The sequence below is a fragment of the Mauremys mutica genome, chromosome 4 (assembly GCF_020497125.1).
Source record: "Mauremys mutica isolate MM-2020 ecotype Southern chromosome 4, ASM2049712v1, whole genome shotgun sequence".
Taxonomy (NCBI): domain Eukaryota; kingdom Metazoa; phylum Chordata; order Testudines; family Geoemydidae; genus Mauremys; species Mauremys mutica.
Window position 1 is genome coordinate 10,991,498 of NC_059075.1, and position 17,590 is coordinate 11,009,087.

At 46.8% G+C, this 17,590-nt stretch overlaps 1 long non-coding RNA gene across 1 annotated transcript in view; it reads left to right on the plus strand.

The window, feature by feature from the left end:
• The first annotated feature begins 1,119 nt into the window (after positions 1-1,119).
• The window catches only part of LOC123369987, a 34,766-nt gene continuing 18,295 nt past the window's right edge, over positions 1,120-17,590 (plus strand). Inside the window, exons 1-2 of the long non-coding RNA XR_006579232.1 lie at positions 1,120-1,228; positions 12,865-12,950. This is a non-coding gene — a long non-coding RNA (uncharacterized LOC123369987). The remainder of the gene's footprint in view (positions 1,229-12,864; positions 12,951-17,590) is intronic.

Sequence of the window (17,590 nt, forward strand, 5' to 3'; positions counted from 1 at the left end):
CTGTGACATATGACACATTTGATTATGAAGCACCCACTCTTTACTCATGCACAGGACCTGGCAGGGATGAATGGGCTGTGTTTACAATGGTGCCATTCATTCTTTTTGGGGTGGACTGAAAGAGCTGCATTGGGTAATTTCTCCCAACCCCCGTAAGATTCTCACATGCAGTTTAATGTGTATGTGAAGCCGCAGTAGGAGGCCGAGAGTTGTTTTTGGGTTACAGTTGCAGAGTATACTGAGATACCATGGTGATCAGTGTGGTGTCTATACCTAGATATGCTGATGATTCTCACCTCCACCTGAATTCTAAGGTCACCTTACCAGGCATGGAGGAAAAGTTATGTTTCTGAACGAAAGCCAGATGGCATACATTCTGTAAGAGCAGGATAGGCAAGGAAAAACATCTGAATCACTTGGGTCCTGGCTGTCTGAAACATTACTTCTGTTACTGTGCCTTGTGATCCCACCAGAAAGTTCTTTCTGCCCCCTCCCAGTTTGGTGCCCCAAGTGAAGGAGGACACCGCGTTCGTGGAAGACATCTCCTGAGTTATCTGCCTTTTGTGCTTTCTCACGGTTCAAGTGTGGAGGCATTTAGGATGCAGTTCACATGGGGTTTTTCCTTTAAATGTAGGCTTGTATTGAAGTCCTATCCGTATGCTTTTGTTCACTCTAGCTTTTCCTTAATTTGGTCACGTCGCCAAAGGGTATTTAGCCCATCAAAGCTGAATAGAGGGGGTAGAAGCTGGGAGTGGGTTTGCTCTGAATGCACTGTTCTCGACAGTAGTTAGCTGTATTGTCTGTAATGCATCCAGAGATCATAGTGATGAGCCCAATATTAACAAACAGCTGGTACAACACGGGCAATCGTTGTGTAACTTGCACCACCCTGCCACGCAACCTGCTGCTTCGGACGTGACCCTATCTAGGGTTGAGAGGTCTTCATGCCCGCCCAGTCATTGGCCTCTCTAACGAGTGTGCTGACAGGGATGGGGTGGTGGGGCAAGGTTGTGATGATGTTCCCTGTCCAATAGAAAATGGACTGTGACCTCAAACTCATTACACGTAGGTCACTATGAGTTAGCAACAGCTTTCAGTCACTACTAAACAAGGCTGGATTGAACCTGTAAGGCAGAGGTGAAAGCTACATATCCAGTATCAATCCCTTCCTGTGAGCAGCACTGTGTTTACCAGCAGGGCAGCAGCGGAGCTGTGTGTCTTTTTAAAGGTAATAATTGGAGATATACCAATCTCCTAGAACTGGAAGGGACCTTGAAAGGTCATTGAGTCCAGCCCCCTGCCTTCACTAGCAGGACCAATTTTTGCCCCAGATCCCTAAGTGGCCCCCTCAAGGATTGAACTCACAACCCTGGGTTTAGCAGGCCAATGCTCAAATCACTGAGCTCCCCCTCCCCCCACACGTGTCCCAGCGTGCGGCCCCTCAGTGACCCTGATGCCCAGCCATGGGGTCCTGGGGACTGTCTCAACCCTGCAGCTTTGTGCGGAGGGGTGGGGCTGGGGGCACAGTGACAGGGGCTGGGTGGGACTGGCTGCCATGCCCCCTGCCAGTGGGAATGCCCAGAAACTCCCCACACTCTGGGGAGCGGAGGGGGTAGAGCACAGTTAGGGGGGAAGGGGCAGTTGTGGGGTGAGCCCGGGTGTGACGAGGGAGCTGGCGGTGACTCCATGTGGGGGGGATAGGAGAAGGGGTGTGTGAAGGTGGGGGTTGGGTGTGGGTGGGCGGAGGGAGGGAAGAGTCTGGGTTGAAGGTGGGGGTTGGGTGTGGGTGGGCGGAGGGAGGGAAGAGTCTGGGTTGAAGGTGGGGGTTGGGTGTGGGTGGGCGGAGGGAGGGAAGAGTCTGGGTTGAAGGTGGGGGTTGGGTGTGGAGGGCAGAGGGAGGGAAAAGTCCAGGGTTGAAGATGGGGGTTGGTTCTGTGTGTGTGTGTGTGAGGGGTTGTCAGTAGAAGGGAGGGAAGTGACCACCCTGGGGTGAAAGTGGGAGGTGGGCAGTAGCAGGGAGGTTGAGGAGAGCCCTTGTGTGAAGGTGGCAGTTAATTGTGTAGGGGGAATAGTAAGGGGGATGGGGAGGGGACAGCCCAGGTGTGAAGGTTGAGGTAGGGGCTTGAGAATGGATTGTGGTAGCCTTGGTGGTAAAGTGTGTGTGTGTATGTGTTTCAGTGGCCCTTTCTCCCAGCAATTTTCCTCCCCACATTCCACCCCCATAATTTTACTGATTCTCTTGAAGTCATGAGGGACCGTGAGGCAAAGGGCGAAATAAGCTAAAGAAACTAACGGTTTAAAAATTTTTGTAAACATTATTATACCAAACTAGAAAATCCAGCTTTCAAAAAATGTATTTACGAAACAACGTTGGGTGGAGGAGATGGTGGTGGGGAGATGCAGGTGCAACTCCACTGACTGCTACATCTGGGCTTAATATGGCCCATAAATATGTTAATTAAGTACTTGTGTTCAGGGCCCCAAGCAGGTCCTGAGTGTTTACACAAAAAAGACAAAACTAACAAACAACCCCCTCCCACACAATTAAACCAAATTCAAGAGTATTCTGAGTATATTGATGCTAGCCCAGTTTGTTCTCTACGGGCTGAGTGGCGGTCTCAATCAAGTGTGGCTTCAAATATCTCATTTTGTTTCTGAATAAATGTTTTCATCCCCTTTCCAGCAGTACTGGGTTTACTATGGTGCCGTCGCCCTAGGCCCACACTCAGAAGAGGCCCATAACTACATGGAGGCCCACAAATATGTTTGGTGCCAGGCCCACAAAAGATTAATCTGGCCCTGCCTGTGAGCTTGTGTTTGGCTCCAAGTTTCTCCTTAACATGGACTGAGGGTGTCGATTCTGTTGACAGAGCTGCCCCCATGGAAGGACCTCTGAGGCACTGGTATTCCCAACATCCTCCAGAGGTTAATTCAAGATCTACATGTTGATTCAGGAGGATGGGTGTGATGAGGGACCCCTAGGTCTGAGAAGTTTTACAGAAGAAGTAAAGCAGGGGTGAAGCAGGGCTGTTCTGCTGCACAATGGATTGGCTCCTGGAGCGTGTCTCCGAAAATGCTAGTATAACTGTCGGTTCAACTTCTTCTACCAACCTGGATTACGCAGAATTTGTCATCCTGTTTGGCCAGGACACAAACAAACTTAAAGATGCACTAGATGGGCACATCAAGCCAGACATCCTAAGGAGAATCGGTCTAGCAGCCTCAGCCATATAGGACCTGAATAGGGTCTGGAGACAAAAGAAGATGAAATTGTATACGAAAGCATGAATTTCTCAAACCTGTGTATTTCCAGTCGTCTTATATGGATCTGAAACTAGGGTGTTGCTTAAACAAGACATCAGGAGGCTGGGGGCATTTCATATGCATTGCTGGTGATATCTGCTGGGTGTAAGGTGGTTTGATTTGATCAGTAATAGGGATGCATTATTAAGAACTGGCCTCAAGAGGATTCAAGTCATCATTGGTCACCACCGGCTGGCACTTTTTGGTCATACAGCCCACCTCAGAGACAAAATCCCTGAACATTGAGCCCTGGAGATCAGACGTGAGGTCAGGAGGGGACATTGCCAAATCACGGACTGGCAATGGTCACACGGCCATCCACAATTAGCCTGGGTGCACCAGATCAGTAATAACCCTGTGGAGCTTTTAAATGCCTGGAATAAAGACATACAATGTGGCCATGGATATTTGGTGCTGTCTAAGCTTGGTGGTGGTGGTGTTGAGGCTAAAGAAATTAGAAAATGTAAAAATCTGACCTTTGTCCCCTTACTAGCCCCTACACCACTGCAAGCAGGTAAATTGTATTGCAGATGAAAATATCCTACCTCAGGGAACGGCGTTGGGTGCTAACGACAAATGTCCTTGTCTGTAGCTATTGGGCACCTCTGCTATTCCCACCAAATGACCCAAGCCCCCCTCCCAATTGTGTCTGGAAAGCCCATCTGACCTCCTCACCTACTCCTCCTGACTTGAACCTGGGCTGGATGATGGAGACCCTTCCACAAACTCTGGACGTGCCCCTCTCATGACCTCAAAACCCTCCAGTTCCAGGTGTCATGCACTTGGAGGGGTAACGATTATGGCTCTGTTCTGATCATTTCCAGGCTGTGAAGAGTATCCCTTGGCTCCTTCTGGAAATGCTCTTCAGCATTTTGCTTTCATCGCATGGAAAATGGGGCTGTGCAAACAGCCCTTCAGTCAGAGGTGAGAAGCAAATCAAGCCTTCTATGTCTAAATTGCACTCCAAGGAGGAGACCCACTCCACTGCCAGGCCTTTTTTTCTTCCCAGCAACCCACCATAGGGAAACTTCTCCTTCCTAGCCCTCCAGTGGGAACAATGTGACAAAACCTTCTGCATCTGGAATTCAAGTTCTTAGACAATTACCAAATAATCTGTGGTTTTTAATTGTCATGTGTACAGTGTGCAAAATGCCAATCTCTTAACCATACTTCTCTTTAGGATGTGGATTAGAATGTTATAGACATAAATATCTTTGGACTTGTGCTAACGGTATGTTTTACTTAATTTCACTGGTAGAAGACAATATACAGCATCATCTGGTGCATTACCTATTCCCCAGTCATGATAGTTGCATGGAAAAAAAGTTATAAGTCAGGGCAGCAGGGTTAGAGTCACAAAGCTACAGAGGATCAATTTAACCTGCACACCTTGATTATGTTGTAAAGTTCATGGTTTTTTATCAGGAGAATAAGTGCAGCTGCCTCATTTCTATGAGTCAGAGTCTCCACTGTCTTACATCCATTATTTGTACTCACTTTGGGTGTAATGGCTACACAATGGGGAGAGTGAGGCCCAGTAAATTACACCTTTGTATAGTCACTGCCATTGTTTGATTGTCACAATTATTCATTATTTCTGTTTCAGTAGCCCCCAGAGACTCTGGCCCCGTAGTGCTAGGTGCTGTACAAATATGTCTAACATACCTTGGAGGAGTGTCTTGTAGGCCCCGTATTCCTCATCTGTATATAACTGTGATATTGCATATAAAGCAGGACATGTGAGGTATTGGGAAAAGGTTATGATTGGCTGAAAGTCACTGTTGTATCTAAATATATATATCTTTAATGCATATGAAGTTATGAGATTGTGTTGTATGTTTTAGTGACAACCATACTGTAAATTGGGGAATCAGCCAGTTATTAGCGTCCCAGAGACAACAGCAAGGAAAGTAACCAACACCCGAGCAGGATGTCAAACAACTCATCAACAACCATTGTCCAGCAAGGGAACTACAATGCAATAACTCACTTGCATGAGGCCACACCTCAGCCTTGCCTGGACTTGTGTCAGCAATGTCCACCAGACATGCCTGGACTTGTGTTCTCCAAGCATATGGGACTAAGGGTATAAAACAGAAAACGGGGGGGAGGCCATGCTTCGCCTTTCTTCTTGCCCCACCTACGCTGCAAGCAACAAGGACACTCTGAAGACTCCAACAGAGAGGACTGGCCCAGGTTTCAAGAGTGAAACCTGTGTCCTATGAACTGCAGTATCCAGTGGGGTAAGATAAACCGCTTAGTCTAGATGTTGCCCAGTGGAATAGGGCTGAGAGTTTAGACTTCGTGCTTATGTTTTATTTTCTTTTGGTAACCCACTCTGACTTTTTGCCTGTCACTTGTAGTCACTTAAAATCTATCTTTTGTAGTCAATAAATTTGTTTTACTGTTTATCTTTCCCAGTGAGTTTGCCTGAAGTGTGTGGTAAATCTGCTCAGGTTTGCAGAGGCTGGTGTATGTCCACTTTCCATTGATGAAGTGGTGAACCAATTAATACATTTTTACTGCTCATCTTGAGCAGTGCAAAATGGCATTTTCCTGAGGTACGTTGCTGGGAGCTGGGGGGATTTGGCGGGTGCCTTTCTCTGTGTGACTCACAAGTGGCTTTGTACAATCTAGCTGGGTGCAGGGCTCCACATGCTGTTGTGCTGAGTGATAACAGGGCCAGGAGGGGGTTGCTGCTGGTCACTAGCAAGGCATTGTGAGAGACAGCCCAGGCGGGAGAGAGTTAAGGGGGCACAGTGGTCCCACAGTCCCAGGCTGCACCCTGTGGATCCCATGACAATATGTAACAAAGAGATGGTCCCTGCCCCAAAGAGTTTACAATCTATGTAGAAGATGAGAGGCAACAGGTGGGTACAGAAAGACAGACCAGGGGGAGCAAAGTGCAACAATGAGATGAAAGTGATCAGCGTGAGTGGTCACAGCAAACCAGCTGCATAACCATTGCTGAATTTGTTTGTAGGTATCATGGCAGGAGACACATATAAGGGGCACATGGGAAAAAACCACAACAGTGGTTGTAGGAAAATTTGGCAAATGAACAACCCAGGTCTGCATCGTTGTCAGAGGGGTGATGGGAGTCCATGTCTCAGCATTGTATAAGAGATGATGGATAGGGTGGGGATGGGTCCTGAAGGGCCTTGAAGATGAAGACCAGTAGACTGTGGTTGATGGGGAGGAGGAACACAATCCTTGTGGGGCATCCCCTGTCAGTCCTTCTGATCGCACTGTTTTGCTGAGATAGGGTTGCCCACTTCGGGAGAGAGCCCTGCGAAACTTTGGGGATGTGGGTTGGGTAGATGGCAGAATAGCAGGGCTCAAAATATTGGTGGGGAATGTTCATAGAAGAGTTTGTCCCACCAAGGCTACAAAGGGTGAAATCCTAGTCCTAGCAACAGCTTCCATTGTCTTCAGTGGAGTCAAGATCTCAAACCGAGAATGAGCTGGGTCAAAAAGGGGGCAACATTTACCCTCCCCTCCAAAAAAATTTTGTTTTGCTTTTCATAGAAATTTTGGAAAATACTGAATAGCTCAAGCCAGGAGCAAATTTTATGTGTAGCCTTCATTCATCAGGGGCTTTCGGGAGCTCACAGGTCACCATTTGCACTAAAATTTGCATCAAGTACCATTTTATAGCTAGCTAGAAGATCCGAAGCTGAATCAGTCTGCACAGACGAAGCAAAAAAGCTTGGTGTAGCACAGCAGGAGTAGTGACTTCACGGGCAGATTGGTCCATCCTCACCTTGTACAAATGTCTGTCTGCACGGTGCGCAGATACCCATGCCCCAGCACTGACCACAGATGAAATCCACCCTGTGCAGTGAGCCAACATGAGACTTATGCACAATTTACATCTCAGTTCGGGCTTAGTGAGACTTGAGTGCTGCACTGTATTTGTGCTGGCCCATGGCAAAGGGGTAAATTTCACCCACAGCTTGTGCCACAACATAGGCAGTGAAAGAGGAGGTGGTGGAGGCCAACTCTAACAGGCGATGACCATGTTGGGGAAGCCCTGTAGCTCCTGGATGGTTGCCGGGGAAGAGAAATGCACAGAAGTGAAAGCAGTCTGAGGTGCAGCGCTGGGGCTTCCCTTCTTCACTTGTGCATTCCCTTTCCCCAGTTTGTAGCCATTGCAACATCTGGCTGGTTGTCTTCGATGTGAGCACTTTCTGTGTTTCAGTTCTTCTGGTTTAAAATGTGGTGCAAGGTGCCCAAGGTCAGTCTGCTCATGCTACATAGTGAACTATGTTTCCATGATGTAGGTCTATAAGCTGGGACCCAGTGCCGAAAGGATCCATGCAGGGACCCTCATTGTGTCACTGAGATGGGGAAATCCCTGTCTTCTCTCTAGCAGCCAACCAAATATTAAGGGCCTGCTCTATCTCCCACGAAGACCAGGGTCAAATTGCCTTCTGGATTTCAAATGGGAGCAGGATCAGACCCATGATGCCCCTGCATGTGCACCCGCACCACTGCTGATGGCTTCCTTCTGAACACTGGCATCTGGCAGAGGTGGCACTGAATGGTGATGCCAACACTGAGCAGGCAACCAGCCCTGTTGTTTTGTGAAATACCAACCAGTTTGTGAGCTGGCGGCATGCACTCTTTGTACCAGCTCCAAAGGCGTGCCGACACCTGGCTCTGCGGATGCATTTAGGACCAAGACAGCAGCATACGCCAAAGACAGGGAGTCCAGATCATCTGGAATTTTACACGAATGAGGCTCTGCAGGACAGCGTAGACTGTCGCTTGAAAGGCAAAGGACTAGGAAAGACGAGAAAGCCAGAGACAGTGCTCGGCATTGTTCTACTGCTCCCATGTTTAAATCACCGATATCTAATCTTGTTCCTGATTTTGGTCCTCATCTCGTCTGTCTTTGGTAAGCTGCTTCCCGTGACCTTTCCTCTGTCGAGGGGGGCGCATGTTACTCCAGCCAGCCCTTCATGCCAGCTGGCAGAGGGTGCTCTTGCCTAGCATATCTGGCTCCCTCCCCCAAGGCAGACTGAACTGTGTTACTACTGTCTGCTTCCACCTGCGTGGGCCCAGGGATCCCCATGTAGCCTTTCAAAATGCTGCTGCTATTCCACAAGGCTGGCCTGGTGCTAATACGAAAGATCATAGGATCTACTTCATAAATCTTCCTGCTACGTCAGGCACTTCACGGTTCACCTACTTTATTCAAATAGGAAATATGTCTGTATGTGTGTGCGTGTGTGTGTGTGTGTGAGAGAGAGAGAGAGAGAGGTGCTCTGAATAATTCCAGATTTAATTGGAAATTTAGTAAATCTGCTCAAATATTTAGTGGTTTCAATTTTTCCTCTTCTGTAAGAAACAAAGGATCCTGGTTTATCATGTGTCTTTCAACAACTTTAATTTCATTTGTAGATTACGGCTGGAAGTAGCATTTCCACTCGATTGCATACTGGGCATTAAGAAGACAAAAACGTTCATTGTTTGAAGCACTCAGAATTTTTTTTTTTCCAGACATTAAGCTGTAGGTGGCATTCTTTATACCTGACATCAGAGCACTTTTGTCAGGCGTTTAGTTGACAGGATTTACTGCAAACCCATCTTAGGTGTGTGAAGCAGTGAAAACAACAAAATGTTTCTGTCAGGTGGCGGGGTTTGGTGAAGAGGGAGCCAAGCTGATCAGCTCCGATAGGGTAACTGCTGCTTTTCAACCCGCGTAATTAAAGGTTTGTGGAGTGCTTTGAAGGGAATTAATTAGCAGAGAATGGTTGTTTTGTTTACAGTTTTTCTCATCAACATAATCAGAAGCTAGCCTTGCTAGAGGTAGCAAACTGGACTGTGATTTCCCCAAGCCTATGAATGCTTCACACGTCTATGGTCTCTGCAGGCTTATTACATTGATTTCTTCGCTTTTATTTCTATTGTTGCTATTGTGTTAGCCAGACGCATGGTCTAGTGATTACAGCTTTGGATTGGGACTCGGGTCTTGTCTACACTGGAAAGTTGTATCATTTGAGCTCTACTGTTATAGTATCACTCCAGTGTGTGTGGACTAAGGCTATATTTGCCCTGGGAGTGCTTTACTAGCGTAGGAATATCAGTGTACCAGCCCAGCAAAGCACTCCTAATGTGGGAGGAGCTATACTGGCAAAGCTGGGGTTTGTACCAGTATAATACGGCCACCTGCCCACCCCCAGCTCCTGAGCAAAATAAGCTACACTGGTAAAAGCACAGTTTTGCCGCTGTAACTGCGTCTACACCAAGGGTTTCTGCAGCGATGTCAGTGATGGATCACACCTCATCCCACTCCTGGCTGAGGCCATGTCTACATTACCACTTATGTCAACAAAACTTATGTCCCTCGGGGGTGTAAAAAATACACACACACAGGCCGAGCGACATAAGTTTTGCCAGCCTAAGGGGTAGCGTACGCAGTGCTATGTTGGTGGAAGAGCTTCTCTCGTCGCCATGGCTACCACTGCTCATTGGGGCTGGTTTAATTATGCTGACAGGAGCGCTCGTTCCCGTCGGCAGAGAGCGGCTGCACAAGAGATTTGACAGCAGTGCCGCTGCATCGGTCTCTAGTGCAGACCTAGCCTGAGACAGCTGTTCCAGCAGAAGCCCCTAGTGTGGACACGTACTGGCAAAACGGTGCTTTTACTGGTATAGCTTGTTTTGCTTGTCTCTAGCTGTATCAAGGTGCTTCGCTCTCAAGTGGGGAGGGAGGCCGCTCCACCTCATTGTGTCAGGCAGCAGCACTCAGGCTTGGGTCCTGCTGGTAGAGCCCAGCAGAAAGCAGCCTATAGCTCGTAGCCGCCTCGCAGGGGCAAGCAGCCACTAAGATTCTCAAGCTCTAGCCCCCTCAGGCAGGGCAGAGCAGGGAGCAGTCTTTAGTCCACAGCCTCCTGGCTGGGGCAGACAGCAATTAACTATCTACAAGGGAAGCTCTGGCCCTCTGGGTGGGGCAAAGCAGGGAGCAGGCTTTAGCCTAAGCCTCCTGGCTACACTAGCCCGCAAACAGACAGTCTGGAGTCCACCGCCTATTGTCTGGAGTGAACCACAAGCAGTGCACAGGCTTTCTGGTCTACGGATGAATAGGCCGCCACCCCCAGGGTGGGATTGGCAGCAGGGGGACCCAGGCCCACTCTACTCCACCAAGTCCCAGCCTCAGGGCCCTAACAGTGGCAAATGGTTCCGGCACTGGGTCAGTGGGGATCCTCTGAAACACGCTGACCTCTGCTCCGGCAGCAAAACTGGACTACAGTCTGGCTTCCCTGGGCTACTTCCTACCACAGTCTGGGCAAGGGGGTCCGTAGTCCAGGAGTACTGTGCCTCTTTGGGGTGCACTGTGGACGGCAGTCCCAGACACTCCTCTCCAGGGTGGGTCGCCTCCGAGGGCAGAGCTCTGCACAGGGCAGGTTCAGCTCCAGAGTTCTGCAGCGAGCTGGAGATGTTTGTTTCCTTTCCTGGCTCCCACTCAACTAAGCTGCTGGGTCCTACCTTTATACTTCCTGCCCTCCCCCGGTTCTTCCAGCAAGGGCAGTGGGATGGGTTTGGCTCTGCCCACTAGCCAGAGTGTAGTGGTCCCTCACTCATAAATCCAGAGGGAGGTCACTCCACCTCACTGCACTGCTTTATACTAGTACAGCTATACGTACAGGACTTTCTGCGACAGATAGCTGTCAAGGTAAAGGAAGTTCTTGACATTCTCCAGGGTTCTCTTTATTGATCTGAATTATGGAAGCAGGATCCTGGTGATTCAGAGCCTGGTGGTGAAATACTTTAATTTTCTTGGTGTTGAGTAAGAGGCCGAGTTGGTTGTAGGCCTCAGAGAAAGTTGGGCTGGTCGTGTTCTTTGAATGCCAGAAAATTGACTCCTAAGGCAGGTCGTATTCTCCCAAATGAGCCATAGCCAACGGATGAGGGGTGAGCAAAAAAAAACACCCTCGAAGCCAACACGAAGAAGTGCAATATTGTCATAAACTGATGGGAAACTCAAGCCCTCAACCAACCAAAATGAAAAGGGACCTTGTGGCAAGGATTCCAGTATTTCGAGATCCAACAGGAAATAGAAATGGGAAAGGAGGAAAGAACATGCTGCAGCCCAATTCAACAATCCAGATTCACACCTTCCATTGGGAAATGTCTGCCTCCATTGTGACAAGCTTTGTGGATCCTGGATTGGTCTGATTAGCCACCTGTGGATCCACCAGTGATAACTGGCTGTCATTTTATGGAAGACAATAGTCCTCAAATTCTGAGGGATCACCGACACATAAATATAGGAAGGGGAGTAACTATAAGACATCTTTATACCAGTGTAACTGCATCCACATTAGAGATTTTTACCAGTATAACTTTGACAGTGTAAAAAAAAAATCACACCTCTAGCTGAACTAGTTGTACCAGTAAGCAGGACTTTGCTAGTGCAACTATTGGAATGCAAGGGCTTGTCTACATGGCATATCCAGGAAAATTAATCTGAATTAACTAAAGGAGTGAATTTGAAGTGAACTGGTTAAACTGCATAAAACCCTTGTGTGAACACCCTCATTCAGAATCAAAATGGCCTTACTTCAGTTTGTCTTAATTCACTTCCAAGTGAATTAAATGAAGGGCTTGTCTACACTTACATTTTATAGCGCTCTAACTTGCTGGCTCTGGGGGATGAAAAATCGCCTCCCTCAGCACAGCAAGTCTGAATGCTTTAAAGTGCTAGTGTAGACAGTCCCCTCGTGGAGGTGGATTACCAGGAGCGCTGGGAGAGCTCTCTCCCAGTGCTCGCGCGTGACCACACTCGCACTTCAAAGCGCTGCCGGGGGAGCGTTCCCATGGTAGCACTTTGAAGTTTCCAGTGTAGACATACCCTAAGTTTAATTAAACTGCTTTAATTCTGAATGAGGATGTTCACACAGGGATTTAATGTGGTTTAACTAATCCACTTCAAATTCACACCTTTAGTTAGTTCAGATTAACTTTCCCTTTGTAGACAAGCCCAAAGTCTGATCTCAAATGTCTGCTACACTGCTCGACCTGTGGTGGTCACCTACCTACCTAACTGGAACAGCAGGCAGGCTACATCACTACTTTGGGATGGGATTTTTCCGAAGCCCGAACTCTGCTCCTTTTGAAATCAATGGCCCCACTGAAGCCAATGGGAGTTTTACTATTAACTCCAATAGGAGCTGCGTTAGGGTTTTTTTTGGTAAATCCTTTGTTTATTTTTTCTCTTGAAAATTGAGCTCAGCCTCTTTGGAAATCCTTTTGCTGTAATTCTCTTAACTGCTGTAATACAAACTGGCCACAAAAGCTTCTAAAGAAATCAAGCCTTCTGCTTGCTCTAGAAGAAAGAGAGAAAATTGTCACCTTCCCGCCAAGTTGCATGTGTTTTCCTGGGAGCAAAGGGCATTCTCTGGGAAGAAGATTTTTATCCGTGGCAGTGAAACTAGATTTATTAACATGCCCTGATTGTAGGGGTGGGAAAGTACCTTTTGTTTTCTTTGGACTTTAGGCAGTTCATACTGCCATCATTAAACTGGATTTCAAACCACCATTTACTTTTTTTTTTAGGCAGTTTTTGGCATCTAATGTTAATCCTGAAATTGGAAACCACAGTGGATAAAAGTTCTGTGTAACTTGCTTCCAGAACAAATAAGGTACAGCAGATAATTTTAGTGTTAGATTTCAGGAGCAGAGAAGGGGGTGGGGAAAGACAGCACCTTTCCTTTATAATGTCAGCCACCCTTCAAACGCAAGAGCAAAAATTCCCAAATTGAGATCTAGTGCATGTAGAGAAGGTTCGTTTTCAGAATTGCAGCAGCCTGCACTTAGGTGATATTAGAAGACACCATGACAGCAAAGTAGTTTTATGCATAGCGGCTTAGCTAACATTTTGAGAACTAGTTTAGCGAAGCTATCAGGTTTAAAAATACCAAGCCACAAAGTTTTAATGAAACTATGTGTGGATCAAAGTATCATAAAGAGCATCCGAGAACTGCTTAAGAGATCCTTGAGTGGAAATGAGAATGGATCTTCGGGATTTATTCTGTAAAGCCTGTCTATTTTGACCTTTTTTCAGTCTCATATTAAGGCTGCTGAAAGTGTGTTTTGTTTAGCTAATGCTTGGGGCTTGCTGCAGCTATTAGGTCTATTAAACTGATGCTGCCACTGAAGTTTTAGTATGCATTAATTGACTGATAAGGACTTGGGAATCAAATGGCTGAAGGAAGGGGCTATCATGGATTTTTCTTGCTTTATTTCTCTTTGCACTTCATTTACATCTCAAGCCCTATTGGTGATCCAGATTTGAATAAAGCCACAGCTTAAGCAGCGATTAGATCGCAATAGCTTGGATTTTCAATGAAATTGCTGCTTTTTTCCCCCTTTAACCAGATGTATTTAGAAATAGTAGCGAAAACTGACACCTGGGGTAACTCTATCATTCAAAACGAAGCTTCCGCGTATATATAAAAAACCTGATGAAATGAGGGCAATACTTGATAGGCCTTAGACTCTGTCAGTGTCAGGGGTTAGCAGGAAACAAAGCCTGGGCCAAGCAAGAATGAAAGCAGATAAGAAAACCTCCCTCCTCATTCTCAGGTTAGCTCTTTAACGAGCCATCCAAAAAACCTGCATTCAAAGCAATGATCTTGTAAACTCCAGAATAAGAAGTAAACCATCAGGAATATATAATGCAACAAAGAGCAGGGTTTTTTTATTCTGATTTTATTGCTATTATTGGGAAGCAATATTTTTAACTGTAAAATTCATCTTCTAATCCTTAAGCTGGTGATATGACAGTGTCAAATATGATGGGATTTTGTGATTCTCATTACTGTTATGCATTGTTCTTGACTAGTATTCCATACTAATATTTATAAATGCCATAAAAATAGTTTTTTATGGAAATAGGAGGCACCAAACCCTATTTTTTATATTATTTTCTACATACAAACATTGCATCCAATATAGTTGATTACATTTTAGAACAAAAATGATTTTGCAAACAATCCACTTAATGCTGGTTAGGGTTATTGTGGTTTGTGTGTGTGTGTGTGTGTGTGTGTGTACAGAATGAAAAGCTGCAGATACGATCTTTTTACTAGTGTTCGCACAAAGTGGTATTCAAATTATAAAGAATAAAGGAATGTTGATTGCAATGCAAGAGTGATATCAGACAGACATGAATATATAAACAGGAAGGAAAATGTGTTTGAATTTGAAAAAGTGTATACCTAAAATAGCAAGGAAGGAAACAAAGTCAACAATCAAATGGAGTTTGGTAATTAATCATTGTCTTCTTGTGAGGAATTTGAATAGCTACCGGCCTCCTGGTGGTTCTGTTCTTTTCCAGTGTGAATTCTCTCATGAAAGAGAAACATTGGGAATTGGCTGCCTGAGAATAGATACATTAGTAGTAGACAATAGAGATGTTTTATAAAGAGGAAGGATGGTCCAGTGGCTAGGGCTCTAGTGTGGGTCTTGGGAGATCTGGGTTCACTTCCCTTTTCCACCATACACTTCCTGTGAGATCTTGGCCAAGTTGCTTAGCCTTTGTGTGACTCAGTTCCCTGCCTCTAAAATGAGGGTGGCCGTACTGCCCTGACGGGTGTTGAGAGAGAAAGATATTAAAGATTGTGAGATGCTCAGATACTGCAGGGATGGGGGCCAGATGCGCATCATCAATAACACAGAAGGAAGTCAAATCTATGAAACCATTAGTGAAGTATTCTGCTGGAACAATAGCTTTGATCCATTTTTTTGGAGGGGGGAAAACAGAGTGAAGTTTTTCTTTAAGCTGACAGTGTCAGAGTTGGAAACGTTCCCTTCCCCTTTCTCTTGCAGAAAATAAACCTTTGGAAGATGGAACCCGAAATAGGTTTCTGTGAGGATATATTAGCTGTCCCTTGCGTGCACACCCTGGATTGGTGCTGAGGGTTGCCATGAAGGAGCATGCTGGATTGGCAACGTAATGTCTGAGCATCCTGATTTTGGCATCTTGTGACTGCAGGACAGAGCATGCCAAAATGGTGTCACAGGGCTGCCTATGACTACAGGACTGAGCATGCTAGATTGGCATCATAGGTTTGCTCAATGCACACTGGCTTGGGGGTGTAGTGTTGGACTGAGAATGCTGGGGTGGGGGTGTAGGATTGTTGGTGAGTGTTGGGCTGCTGGCATTCAGTTGTTTCAAGAGTGCTACTTATGCATTTATTTAAACAAGTGCATCAAATGTTACATGCAAACACACATGAAGATAAAAGGGTAAAATCTGGGCTCTTCCCAACCGTGTTTAGTTGGGAGTTTGTAGTGAGCTAAAAGGAAATGGATGTCTTGGCTTCCCGTGGATCCATAGAAATTAAAACTGCCTGTAACCCAGCTCCAAAGAAACACAGGTCTAGAAAGACTGTGATGATGGCAATGATCATTTGACTCAGGCTGCGACAATTTCCAGAAAACACCTGTATGGTGTGAAGCAAAAGGCCACATGTATTAGTGAAGGATGAACTTCCAAAAATTGCCTTGGACTTGGATAATCACCCCAAAATGTGGGTGCTTCCCAGAGCCTACCGTGGCTCCAATCTCCTTGACCTCATCCCTCCTAGCACAGGACTCTGTCTCTTCCTCCAACTCTCTCTGCCTTCTGTGATGGATCTTCATAGGAGCTGCCTTCCAGCTCCAGACCTGTGGGAAAACGTTCTCTCCCTTTGTTTATGGGGTTTGGGTGTGTTGGCTCCTCCTAGCCCAGCAGTACCCAACACCCACTTGCCTGAGTCCTGCAGATCTCTTTCTTCAAAACCATACGGCTAGCTGGGCTTTCCCTGCAGCTTGCATCCCAGAGTGCCGTGTGTGTGTGTGCGCGCATGTACACAGTCTGAAAGCTTCCTCGTCACGTGGCAGCCTCTAATTTCCCAGGGATGGAGGCTAGGGGATCTTGTGAACTACAAGCGAGCCGTGTGTTCTGGGGTGTATATTATGAAGGAAACCCAAAATGCCTTTGTAAAGCGCTGGTGAGCATGTGTTGCAGGTCCCCCCTGTGCCCAATCCACAGAGGATGTGAGTTTATTACAGCCTTATCTAGGGGAGCGTGGCTTTAGCTCACCCTGATGCCATGCATGCTTTTAGCTCTGGAGGTGGCCAGCAAAACCCCTGGTGTATCTGCCAGCTGTCACACCTTGGCAAGGCTGAGACCGGGATAGTATCTCTCTTGTCTGCAGAGAGTGAAGAGGGCACATGGGTTTCTCCCAAGGCTCCCCCTTCAGATGGGAAAGGAGGTTTGTGATGTGATGTCCGCTGGCTGGAAATCTCCACTGTAGTGGGAGGAGACAGCTTCTCCCTAAAAGGGAAAGACCCCGCATCACATAGTGAAACCAGGCCCCCTCTACTCGCTTTGAGAGGCCCTGCCGCTGCAGGGTAAGTAGTTGGAGGCGGAGATTGCTCTGAGTGTGCTGGGGAAGTTTTTTGCTTTTTTACAAAATGGGAAGAAAAAAATCCCCAAACCCTCCAATCTGGGGGTTTTGATTTTCGTGCAAAATCCTTTGCAGGCCAGTAATCATCATCATAAACCTGAATGGTTTCCATGCAGCGTGTGTGCGTTTTCTAAACGAGCACGTGGGGGGAATCCCAACAGCCCCCAGCAACGAGGCAAATCCACGTCTGGCCGTGACTGGGTGAACGTCACTGGAGATACTGGACCAGTTCAATGCTGGAGGAGCGTTACATGGCTGTATTAACAGATATTGGCCAACGTGAGCCTATTTCGGGTCCCTGGGGATCTCAGATAAGTGAGAGATGGGTAACTGAGGCTATCGCATGTGGGCTCCTCACTGCCTTCATGTCTCCATATAACTCTGACCCTCCCGACCTATGGTCCATGCTGAGCCTGGCATTGTGACCTCACCCCCATTCTGACATTGATCCCATCCTTGTTCCCCTGCTTGTCCATGCCATCACCTCCGTGCATTTCTCCACACAGTCCCCTGTGCGTGGGACCATCTCCCTGTGCTTATCCTGAAGGCCGCAGCCATGTCCACATTAAAGCCGCCTTTGACACCCTCTCCTTCAGTGCTGCCTACAGTGAAAATAGCTGATGTATAAAAATCCACGATGTGTTGTTCTCCTTCCCTTAACCTGTCTCCCTAACAGTCTGTCCTTAGACTATGAGCTCCTTAGGTCAAGGACCATCCTTTTTACATTAGCATATCTTGGGCATAGCCACAAATAAATAATGACTGAGGTTGTACGTCAGTGTCGGGCGCCGTAGAAATACATAGAACAATGATATTGCCTGAGTGTC